The 13,454-nt window shown below is 33.8% G+C and overlaps 1 long non-coding RNA gene across 1 annotated transcript; it reads left to right on the forward strand.

Moving 5' to 3' along the window:
• The first annotated feature begins 6,317 nt into the window (after positions 1-6,317).
• On the forward strand, positions 6,318-13,140 carry LOC126975794 (uncharacterized). The gene is made up of 5 exons (XR_007731791.1): positions 6,318-6,444; positions 7,430-7,469; positions 7,691-7,795; positions 10,696-10,749; positions 13,001-13,140. It is a non-coding gene; the product is annotated as an uncharacterized LOC126975794 (long non-coding RNA).
• The last annotated feature ends 314 nt before the right edge of the window (positions 13,141-13,454 follow it).

Raw genomic sequence — 13,454 nt, forward strand, 5'->3', positions numbered from 1 at the left:
CGCCAGACCAGAGATGACAGCAATACTCCCTATGTGGCCGGCCCTGCGCTTTGTAGAATATGGGCCGGTTTGAAGTATTGCCGTGCTATTTTTATGACACCCAGCTTCTTCGAAGCCAGTTAAAGGCCAATGCTTTGCCCTCCAGATGACCGCGAAATTGGCAATCCCTCAAGAGTTGGAGACCCAGTATTCCGATACTAGAGGTGGCGTTGTCGAAGAGCGGAGGATCAACCACTTGTCGCTCCACTCCGAAGATGTGTGGTATTATTTATAAAATTAAAGTACAACATAGCAATAGAAGTAATATTTTGTACATTTTCTGGGATTTGTTGTGAAAACATCGCCCACAAGAAGAAACTTTATTTACCTGAGTAGTAGTAGTACGTAGTAGGGATTCGCCGGTTCTGGCTCACAGTAGTGGGGTTTCCCCGGTTCCGCCTCGCGGGTTCTGTCTCACTTGTTCGTGATGCCTACTAAAAAAAAGTTTGGTGTCAAATTGGGGGTTTGGATGTATTTCCGAGTGAATGCGCTGATCCATTTTCCGATATCTCTTATAGTTTCAAAGTTAGCTTCTTAAGTTAAATAGATCCATACTCATTACTAATAAGTGGTAATTAACCTAATGATTGGTGAGCGACTCAATGTCAATTCTATGAATGTGATAGATGTAATTAGTAAATTACCTCTCACATTCGAAACTACGATTAAAACGACAGTTTTGAGCTGTGCAGTGTTTATTATTTATGTTAAAAGATGATATAAATAAAGTATATAATAAAACATCGTTGCAGATTGTATCATTTTCAAAATAATTGATGAAATCATTCAAACTCTTCTTATTAAACTTAAAGTATAGATACATTAAACAGTACTCGCAACACATGCTGCATACTCTTGTAGTATTGTAGATATACATTCTGCAATTGCTTTGTAAAAACCTCAGCTGGAATCCCTAAGCTGGATGATCATATGAATCGAAGTATTGTCCAATACCCTGCTCATCAATGTGTATTGCAACCCAGTGAGAGCCTGGTTTATTTTCACTATGCCGCTTGAACGCAGCCCTTGAGATGATCGGTTTCTAATATGAATAGCTTCCGGTCATCGACACTAACCTATGCCTAGGCCGCTACTTCACGCCGGTATTATGTGCGAGTGTGGTAATTAACTCGTCATGAGACGGCAGCGTGACTCTCCCACTTCTAAAAAGCCCTTAGTCGCCTCTTACGACACCCATGGGCCTGGGACTCCCCTATTACTTTTACGTCCCAGGGAAAGTACAGGGCAAAATCTAGAAGGGTGAAATCTATCCGCTAACTTTAGAAATTTCCTTAAATCTTGGTGTTTTCCTGTCTTTCATTATAATTTAAAAAAGCGATATACTTTGAGGGTTGGGTTGAGTTGAGAGTGACACATTACCTTTTACCATTACATTAGGAAATCTTTTTCAGATTTAAGAATTCTAAAGCAACATATCGATGCGCGGTACCAACGCGGCGACACAATTATTGGTGGGATAAGGATAGTACAGCTCCGACTAAAAATCTTGAGTAAAAATTCAAAAAAAGAGGTTTCGGTGTGGACAGTTTGATGTGAAATATTTTCATAAAAATTGATTTTTCGCCTATTCTTGCCGGACTTGTATACCTACTAGGTTTTCTTCTCTGCCTATATGATTACGACGTTTTAAAAACTTCAAAGAAGTTCCCTCGCACGTACAAAAACAAGAATATTAATAAACGATAAACAGAGAGACTGATAATGCTGATATTGATGTTTTTTTTAGATCATTTTGATCTAGGGTTAAAAACTAAGGAGAAAAGAGTCGAGAACGTTTGTATCGAAAAATGGCCATTAATATTCATAATCAGAACGAACGACAGAATTGAAAACTCGATCAAGACCAGATTCATAACTTATATAAAATTTGTAATATTGTGAGTTTTTATTTGGTAAATTTTGTTTAACCCAAACGAGGATTAACGTACAACAATGGTTTCAGGTTGATGTTGGGGCTGCCCCGCTTTTGCAGTGCTTCGGCAATGTTCGCGGATGCGAGGGTTGACGGCTTCCATGTCATCCAACGCAAAAGAACCGCGTCATTGCTGAAGAGGTTGCTGGGTAGCCCTAACATCATTCTGCAAACCATTGCTAGTCATTATGATGCGCCAATTATAAAGGCACTTATGCGGCTTCATGTGCCTGTTTAGTTATAATTATACTTACATAATATAGGACATTATACTAACAATTATTATGTATTTTTTTTCTCTGAATTAAATTATTATTATTATTATTAATTATTATCTTTTTAATTGTGATTATCTTAAATTTTTATCTGTAATTTTATCTGTAATTTTATCTGTAATTTTATCTGTAATTTTATCTGTAATTTAATTAAAATGAAATCAAACTCAACAATGTAATGTAATTTAAGTTAATATTGTTTGTAAATCTATGGGTGAATTGCCTGAAAATAAATGATTATTATTATTATTATTACCAAGCGTGACATTTCAGTCTCATTCCAAACTTAGAAAATATCTATGATTAAAGTGAGTGTTTCATATTTATTTAAATAAAATACTTTTTAGGTTTTCGCGTTTAAGTTATTTTTTTATTATTATTAACATTAACCGACGATTCTTGACCTTTGCATATTTTCAGGTGTTCTGACCTCGAAAATACAGTATAATAATAAGGTACTGACGTTTTAATCATATAAGAAGTATTTTATCTATCAAAAGATATTTTCACATTTGTCCCTAACTATTTTGTATTTTGTGAACTATTTTGTCCCTATTTCCCTAATTTATTGTCATTTTAATAGAATAGAATGCTAATATTTGCTTTGAAAAGTGACGGTGCCTGGACAATATATATATGAAAATATTATGTATGCTCGAAGAAATATTAAAAATTTTGATAGAAATTGTGATAAACATTGTTTTGATACGAGAAATAAATATAAACTAGCATGTCCAAAGTACAGATTGTCTAAAGTTAATAATTCTTTTATGGGCCTATGTATTAAATGTTATAATAAATTACCTGAAAATATTATAAGTCTTAGTGAAAATAAGTTTAAGTTTGTTATTAAGCGCATACTATCACAAAATGCGTATTATAAGATGGAAGAACATTTAAACGACAAAATTATTTGGAACAATAATTGTAATTTAGTGACAAAACAAAATAAATAGATGATAGGTAACAGGTTTTGTATTTACAATACCATCAATGACATTTATATTTTATATTTTTATTATTGACATTTATATTGTTATTATTGTTACATTTATATTTTTACGATAATGTATTAAATTATTCTATTGCATTTAATAACACACAACAATAATACACTTTTCCACGTCATAAATAATGACGTGGAAAAGTGTATTGTATATACCTACTTTCAATAAATTGTTTTGATTTGATTTGAATAGAAGGTTCATTAGATTAATGCGTGTGTAAACTTACACAGGTGTTTTGCTTACATGAATGGAACGCTCGCAATCTCTCATCGACACTGCCAACATCTTGGTTAATGGATCAAAGTATTAAAAAATCCATACAAGGATCTTTTCAACGGATTTTAATTGACTAAGTCCACTTGTCAAGTGAACTAAATACCAAAGCAATCCACCAACAGGAAAGCGGTAAAATGTCAATGAAAAATGTGATACCTGATGCTATCTGATCACTGTCACCCATGTTTTCGACCAACGCCGAAGAGGCGTCTTGGGAGCGTTGCCTGCTAGAAATGTGGCATTTTTTTAATGTACTCAAATCATCACCAATAAGCACTGCAGCAGGAAGTTCTTCAGAACTGAATACACGAAGTCTCTGCTTAATGCCTAGGGATCAAGCCATTCACAGAATACTGAATCACATCAGTAGGTAAGGCGGTATCATGTGACTGGATCCCCGGTGAATTGTTCGCTCTTATACTGAGATGCACCTGAGGATAAATAGCTCAGTGGCAATAAGAAACACAAATTTAAAAATATTGTTCCTTTGGCAAAACAAAAGCCGCAGTTAAAATCCAGAGACAGAAGAAATTAAATAGATCCTGTTTCTTATAAATTATTATAAGAACGGGGGTACAAAAAGGTTGGAAAGCGACGTGCAAATGCAGCTTAGACAGTGGTAGCAGGCAATTTGAAAACTTGGTTTTAAGTAAAGTATTGTTTGTGCTCTGTTGAGTTCAGAGGTATTTTGTGGACATGCATCTGCAACTGAGCGTTGCTGTACAAATCGTTCGTCGGGTATCTAATCGGCTTCCTCAAAGCCACTTTTAACACAGCTCTATGAGCTCTAACCAATTTTATGAGGACGGTGGAATTTTCATCTAATCAAGCTAGAATACAGTAATTTACGATTGATTGTCCGAGGGCTAAATAGATGCTTTTTAATAAAAACAACTCGGCGAACTCTCGAAGCATTTTAAAAGTGTATACCATATTTCCTTAACGAGCTGAGACAGCAGCAACGTGCTCTCTGAATCGTAATGTTTAATCTATGAAAATTCCAAGATATAGAATATTCTGTTTTAGCCGGTTTGACACCAGCGACATACGTTGCCTGGCATTGTCGTGGACGATCTCCCAAAAGAGTCCGTGGAAAAAAATAGCTGTGTCATCAGCGTTACACAGGATTTCAGCATTTTGTAATGGGATAAGCATGATGTCATTAAGATACAATAAAAAGGGGGTAGGACCTAAAAATGCTGCCCTGTGGCATGCCGAAGGATATTGGTCTCAGGCCACTAAATTGATCACCAATTTTAACACATTGGCTTCTATCCGTCAAATTGCTTTTAAACCATTCCAGTATAATTCTCCGAAACCTGTATGCTTCTAGTTTTCGGAATAAGATGGGAATTGAAACTGTGTCAAATGCTTTTGATAAGTCTAGAAATACTCTGACATAGGCTCTTCCTTCGTCTAAATGGGCAAAACAATTTCTGTGAGAAGAGCCACTGCATTTTTTGTTGACTTGCCCCTTCTGAATCCGAACTGCCGTTTTGCTATAAGTGATTTCGAGGTAAGCGACTATTCTTTTATTAACAATGCCTTTCAAGAGTTTTGAGATATCGACCTGTAATTACTGGGTTCCGTTGTTGAATAACCTTTATGAATCGATACGACTGCCGCAACTTTCCATGTCACTTCCGATACTTTGATTAAAAATCGCCGCCAGTGGTTCAGCAATTGCATTATCTTGCGTTTAGAATTTTATTATTCAAGCTATCAAGGTCTGGGTAGCGATATGGATCTAATTTCTGAATGAGACAGAACTTCATGCCTATCTGTAGGTGCTATAAATATTAAGCTTAATGCTGATGGGTAAATTTTGACCTCGGCTGCAAGTGATTCTTGTGTTTCATTTTCCTGAGCAAGTAGTGTACTTGCAAGGCTTTGATCAACTGAAGTAAAATACTCATTACATACGTTTAAGGCTTCTGTCTCATTGTTTCTTATCTTTTTGAAATCTTGTCCCGTAGGTGCTGTGCAATTGCGATGTGTAATTTTATTTATTATTTCCCAGAGCTTTTTTGGATTTTTTTAGGAACTTTCTTCCACGTACTATTTAAAGAAGGAAGAAAAAACTGTCTTGCGCGTTATTCCCAGGACGATACGATAGCTACCTTCAAAAACTGCGTACATACCTAAAAATCGGGTTATATTCCTTTGATTCCTCTTATTTTGCAAGAGTTTGTCGTCTTCCTCTTGCATGTAAGTTACTCATATAAATTACCACATTCAGTACAACATTACTTTTTGTCACCAAAATAAGGTCGGGCTATTTAACAGTCAAGAGTTCGTAAATATGCAGTCAGCATTATTTTATACTTAGAGTTGAAAAGTATAATATACATTGATAAAATATAAAGTAAAACTTAATAAAAAAATCATACGTAAAGATGATGGAAATAATACTCATAAAGGAAAGTGTATCAACGTATTAATCGTTCCGGTAGCAGGAAGTGACTAGACGAATAAATGAATTGTTAATAAAATTGTGAATCAAATCAAATTTGTCAATGTTTTCCTAATTTAATGGGATATTTTATGTTATTGTTTAAAAAAAATGTTAAATGCATACAAAAGCGTGCTAAGAGAAAAAAAGATAAAGAAAGCATAAAACATAGAATGCCTCGCGGAAAATTTTGCCCCTTTACGATAACAGAATACGAAAACATGTTGTTTTTATGTATTTATAATAAAAGGAAACTTCAGTATTGATTAGGAATTAAGAAAAACATTGGAATAATTTCGGAATTTTCTAATTATTATTTAAATTTATTACCTTGAAAAAGTATGACTTATATAAGCTGTTGGATACATAATTTTGGATTAGTTTTGTACAGTAGATATTCAAATCACTAAAATGTTTAGATACTTCTGTATTTTATTTATAACTGCCATGCTTGTCGACAGAGTAAGTTTTTAACGATTTTTTTATGGTTGAGGAGAATATATGGAATATATATATATATTACGGGTTATCTGATGGTAGTAATCACTGCCGCCATCACTCTTGCAGCACTAGAGGTCTCACAATTGAGTGGACATGACTTCTATGTCATCATTTCGAAGGTTTCGTTGTCCTTGGTAGAAAGTATCTTGAAAACTGCACTGTTGAGGTAGCATAATACTTATTATTCATAAAAACCATTAAGTTTTTTACCAGCTTTTCTTCAAGAACCTATTTTTACGATAGACGGTGTAAGCGGGAATGCTGTTCTCCTAATGTAACATTATCATGGTCTTCTACAATACCAGAGGCCCTGAATGGAATGGCAGCTTTTGAAACTACTATACTTTTTAGAAGGCCAAGTAGTCGTGTTGATTCGGAAATATTGTCAGAGATCTACGTGGTGCGATGAATTATACTGAAAAAACAAGACAATCAGACAAGAGAAGAGAGAAGATAATCCTCGACAGAATTTATTATTTCTACGACTACAATTTACTATTCTGATAGTTCTAGATGATACAGGGGTGCACCGGAGGATAGATGAGTGCAATGAAGGGGAGGAACGGGCACGTTAAACTATTCGTAAAATAATACCGCTGCCATACAATTCCAAATGCGTCACCGATCTTTGAGGTGAGAATTTTGGCTTGAAGGTCGTTAAATCGTATTGGTGCGATAATTTTACTAAAGTATATAGCTGGGAAATATTTGCCTTTGACGAGATCATAAAATACCTTAGTGCTGTTCTGATGCAAGTAAAATTTGAGGGGTAAAAACTGCGTGTTAAAGGATAAATATGGTAGTCATACGACAAGACTTACATAAGATTAGTTTTTCTTGTGTTCCTTTGAAGTTAGGATTATTAAAGCCGTTCCATTGCTCTTTGTTTGCAGGTTCCCTACTCGTATTGCTAAAATATAAGTAATTGTTTTAATTATTGTTTCAGTGCGTAATTCAAGCGGCATCGGTTTCCACGACTGGAGGAGGTTTAGTGTTTAAATTATATAAGATTGTTTTAAATTTACACGAATGATAATCAAAAATTATTATGCTTTGCGCATTTTTGGTTAAAAATGCTTTCTTGCGTCAAATTGATGATAAGTTTATTTTGTTAGGCGTTTGGGAAGCACCTTATAAAATTTAGAAGGACATATACCCATACATGAGTTAATGAAGTGTGATAAATTAATGTAACAACATTTTTAAGCTGGTGGCGGTGGTGTCAGCTCCACTAGCGGTACCAGTGGTGGCGGGCTTGCTGGTGGACTACTCAGTAACGTGCTGGGTGTTGTAGGAAGCGGCAAAACAGGAGGTAATGGCTCTAAAAGTAATTATTTTACAATTATTAATTTAACATGTTTATAATTTATCAATAGTCGGGTTTTTAAAGATGATTCTTATATTCACTTTATTTATTTAATTGAAATCAAAACATTGAAGACAAAACGACAAAGAAATGACAGCATCATATTGTCTATTTAAGCAGTTCGACTGTGTACACATAAGAAGGGTCTTCAAAAAATAGTGAGAATGCTTTGTAAACGCAGAACCAAAAAATGTAAAATACTGGCTGATACCTAAAGCTTGATTATCGGTTAGATAATAAAAAATAATTAGAATTCCTTTTGTTTTTTGTATGGATTCAATATTTTAGGAGCGCGAAACACGTGCTGTGTTATGTATCAATGCTTGAAAAATTTTCAGTATGGAACAAGGTAATCAAGATTTATTGGATAATTTAGATGCAAATGTTCCACCGTACTCTACAGATACATATTGGTGCGATGAATTTAAAAGGGATTAACACCCACCGTTGAACTATGTGCCCTGCCCACTGCCACTTCAGTTTTGCAATCATTTGGTCATCTCGATGACTTTGTTTCTCCTACGGATCTCCTCGTTTCTGATTCGACTTCGCAGGGAAATGCCAAGCATGCAAAACCAAAAAAAAAACAAAAACCGCAACGGCTATCTGTCCGTAAAGTCCTCTAAAGGCGAGCACATATCGGAAGACGCAGTGTTGCTAGGCCCCCGATCCGACAAGATCGCCGGAATACGTGGGATGAGAGCAGCGCAGGACCGATCGTCGCGGAAATCTTTGGGGGAGGTCTTTGTCCAGCAGTGGACGTCTTCCAGCTGATGATGATTATGAAACATCCACATGAGATGACCCTATCTCGGGTCGTCCAACAATGGTTGTGACCGAACAAATGGTTAAAAAAATAATTATAGCAGATCGTCATACGTTTTATAGAATACGTCATGAAAAAACAAGAATTTTGACTGGTACTGTGTATCTACTGAACTTTACACGAGCAAGATACCGCACGCTGGGTTCACAGAATGCTTATCGATGCACAAACACAAATGAGACTGAACATTTCTCTCGCCTTTTTGAAACCGTCTCAATAAGATCCCGAACATTTCTTAGCTCGACACATAACTATGGTTAAATGTGGCCCCATTTTTATGATCCAGCAATAAAATTATAGACTACCACCACCACTTCTAACCCCTGAGAAATTTATCGAGAAATTGTTCGGCCGGAAAGCCCATGGGTTCTCTTTTGTGCAGTAGTAATGGGGTGCCATGATTAAATATATCAGCCATGGATCTACCGTAACTTTATCTTAATGTACAGAACAAACAAAAACTAAAATGCGAATAGACTATATCATAAAAAACGTATGGATCCTGGGCTGTTTTCATGAAAATAGACGCGAGGTACATACCTATAAAGAAACTTAACTCTGATTTGAAACAACCGAGTCAGCCTTATTGTATTATTTAGTTCTGTTCTTTAACTTTTGTATGATACGGGAGTCGAACCTGAGCCTCCAAACATTAATATTGCCGCTGCTACAACATATAATAAAAAACCAGGACATATTTAATATTTCCGAGAAATGATTATTATGTATATTAAAAATAAGGTTGTTTTTTAAAAGTATATAAAAGTACCCACATTTTGTTATGTCTTAAACTATGGTAAGGAACACTTTGTGTCTGAACTTTGTTGATATGTTTGCAGAATGCCTTTATTTATTTACGGTATGTGTGGATTGATGTATCTACTGTACTCAATAACTCTTGTATTTTTAATTATTAAAATACTTTTTTTGACTTACTCATGTAAACCACTCAGTTTTTGGCGTTTGAGTATTTTTGTTGAATCACTTTGCATATATTGTAATTGGAATATTACAATGTATGCAAAGTGATATAAGAAAAGCATTAAGAATAAGAACTTGTAATACTTAATCTGTTTTAAAAAGAGCTTAGAGTTTCTTGCTCGTTCTTCTCTTAGGAAATCTGCCTTCCGAATGAGCTGTATGAAAAAAAAAATACATATTTCAAATGTTATATGATTTAGCTATGAAATATAATAACTTTGATTTGATTTGATTTATTAAGTGAAAAAGACAAGAATTTATAGTAGTGAAGTCACACTTGAACTGTTTTTGAAGTTATACTTCTTTAGGCGCGTTATGAAAAAATTAAGAGGGTGAAATTTTAAGATGCTCGGGCATCACTGTAACACAACAGTAACAGGTTGAAGTTGGTTCCTAAATTTTTTTGACGTTTGCGTTATATGTTATAATTTTTTTTGGTTTCTTCATCCATTATTAGGACAGGCAAAGGGTTCGAGCCCATACAGTCGTATTCATTACTAGCTGACCCGGCAAACGTTGTTTTGCCATATAAAGTATAATTCACGCGATAGTTTTATAAGTAATAAAATATTGCCTATATTATAGCCTGTACATCATTTTGTTCTATTGTCAATAGTTTTTGCAGCGCACGCAAAAATAGGTTTTCGATTTTACACCTTGTGTTACAAAATAGCAATTTTATTACGGATCCCTAATTTGCAAAAAAAAAAACATAGCCTATAGCCTTCCTCGATAAATGGACTACCCAACACTGAAAGAATCATTGAAATCGGACCAGTAGTACCAGAGATTAGCGCGTTCAAACAAACAAACAAACACTGCAGCTTTATAATATTAGTATAGATTTAATAATTAATTGTCAAGGCTATTGAAATTATAAAATTGTTCATTCTAAAAATGTAGAATAAAACGAGGATTATATCATTTTAATGATTTTTGCTTCATTAGGCCAAAGAAGTATAACTTCTTGCGTGCATACATAAGTACATACACACTTTCTTATTAATTGCATGCTCTAATAATGGTAATTTGAACACAGATGTAAGTCCAGACCTCTTGACAACCACAATTGCAACAGATACTGAAGCAACAGGTAAATATTTTAAAAATAAAATTTGTCAAAATAAGTTTTGGATACATACCTTGCTCCGATTATTAACTGCCGCTGAAGTTAATTGATTATTAATTAATTTTTTATGGCGAAACATGAAAACACCTCTCTTTTCCCATCCAGGGACCCCATCAGACTACAAGTACCTTGCTGTAGAACTACATTATTTCAGAGAAACTCTTTTTGTATGTTCATAAAAATCTATAATCACATCCCAAGATAATAAGAGATTTATCGTCAAATAGGAATTTTTCATCCAAATTGAAAATAGAACTACCTTATTAATAACTGCTTATATTCATTAGACGAATATTATCAATTAAAAACTTGACTTTTTTTTTAAATAATTTAATATTAATAAATAATGCTGCTACTAATCTTTTGTTAAATTGATATTATTGTAAGTAATGATTTAGAAATGTATTTTGTAAAATTTGCACGCCATAAATGTGGCAAACATGTACTTTATAATATTTATGTAACATGTTTATGCAAATAAAAACTATGACTTTGATATTGTTGGTTCTTTGAACATCGGGTTAACGACCGTGTATCTTATGTTTTGATTTAATTAAGAGTTTAAATAATAATAATAATAATATATTTATTTCGAAAAAACATAGTTTACAATGGTTTTAAAATATTATAATAATGAGCTTATATGTTTTGCTAGCACTATTCCTAGCATGCAAATATTTAACATAAAAACAATGAATATCAGAATTTCGTATCCATGAATTCCTTAACACTATAAAAATTATTTGCACTTAGCCAACTATATAGATTATTCTAAAATAATCTAGAATTTAAATTTTTAATGCTACTCGGTAACTTATTATAGACACAAACACAATTAAATACACAACTTTTATTATATTTAGTAATTTTGGGAACATCATGAAGAACTAGTCTTTGTGCATTTTTCTGTAAGTCTTAAAAGCATATTGAGGCATTTTAGTGCATCCGTACGTTTGTTGTAGTTAGATCATAGAACGCTCTGGTTTTTCTGGCCGTTTTAAGGCCAACCTAATAATCTAGTGTTTGTTTGAGCAAATTTAAGACTTTTACGAAACTAGATTGCCACATATTTTTATTTTGTGTTAGTGTGCGATTCATGGATTTCTGAATAAATATACTAGATACTACCGATTCGGAAAGAAATGGCGCTCTGAGAGAAAAGAAGCTGCGCAAGTAAATCTCCCAGCATTCTTTTTTTGCGTTCTTTTTAATGATATGTACAATATTGTACTGTCATTGGTATTGCTATAAAATAATCATAGTGTAATCATAATCTAATTCCAGGCTGTCGGTTCACTCAGATATTCAGCTATGGAGTAGTAGGATTTACGACAGTGCCATTTTTTAATAAAACATTTAAATTTATTTATAGATAATGCCTGAACAGTAGATGGGACTTATTAATAAGTATTTACCCTTTATACCCTTATTATACCTATTATGTATCTTATGAAGCCTTCTAGAATTAGTTACAAGCAATCTCTTATTTCTAGTGTTATAATAATGAAAATCACTATTAAGAGCAAAAAGGTGACGATTTTGAGCAGTCATAATATTTATTGCATTAATATTTTTTTGATACACTTAAAAGAATATGAAAGAGATAATTATTTTATATTATATTTATTGTATTACCACTCGGTTTATCCACGCCTATACCGCTTAGGACCAAAACTCCGAACATTGCCTAGTAAGTAGTGTAGTGCCTCAGTGCCACAGAACCTTGTTACTATATACATATTATATAGCCACATATGAATGACACTATAATTCAGCAGTTTTTTTATATGAAAATATGGGACTAAATAATAAGGATTCTTGAAAAACCTAATAATTTTTAGCGGCACTACTCTTCACCTTGAGACATAAGATGTTAAGTCTCATTTGCCAGGTAATTTCACTAGCTATGGCGCCCTTCAGACCGAAACACAGTAATTTTTACACATTACTGCTTCACGGGAGAAATAGGCGCCGTTGTGGTACCCATAATCTAGCCGGCTTCCTGTGCAAATTAGCCTCCCACTGGTACATTAAAACAGGGTGCTTTTGCATTCTGCATCCTATTCCATCAGAATCCTGTGGGCTTCCTCTAGTTCTTCGGAAATATCTGTTATCTTTTAAGAACATTTCCAGAATAATATATTTTCTTTGGTGCTCATAGTAATAGCCAATAGCAATACACAGCGTAAAGTAATAACTTATTATTGTGTTTCAGAATCATAAAATCAGATCTACGCGATGATGCAGTGCTAAGTTCTGACAAGGTTTTTCAAGAACAAGCAAAAAAATATATTGTAATATTTTGTGTAACAAATAAATATATTCAAATTAGTGTGAAATAAAACATAATCAGCACTGTTGTCTTTCATTTATGGAGTTTTTTTAAAGAAACTTTACCGCTTCTTTTTTCGTCCATCTATTGCATTTCCCATTACAGCTGGCCGCGGATTAGGGTTCAAGTCATATTGGCTGAGTGGCTTAATTCGCCAGATTTAAGCGCCAGTTCCTGAGAAAGGTTTTTTTAATACAATAAATTTATATTTTATAAATAAGTAAAGCATAATATATTTTCTCTTTCGATTATTACGCTGGCATTAATATGCTATTTTGTAAAAAAAAAATAAAGACATTCATCTTTCATACGACCCGGTTTTGTATCTTACCATCGA

This window comes from Leptidea sinapis, chromosome 37 (genome assembly GCF_905404315.1).
Source record: "Leptidea sinapis chromosome 37, ilLepSina1.1, whole genome shotgun sequence".
Taxonomy (NCBI): domain Eukaryota; kingdom Metazoa; phylum Arthropoda; class Insecta; order Lepidoptera; family Pieridae; genus Leptidea; species Leptidea sinapis.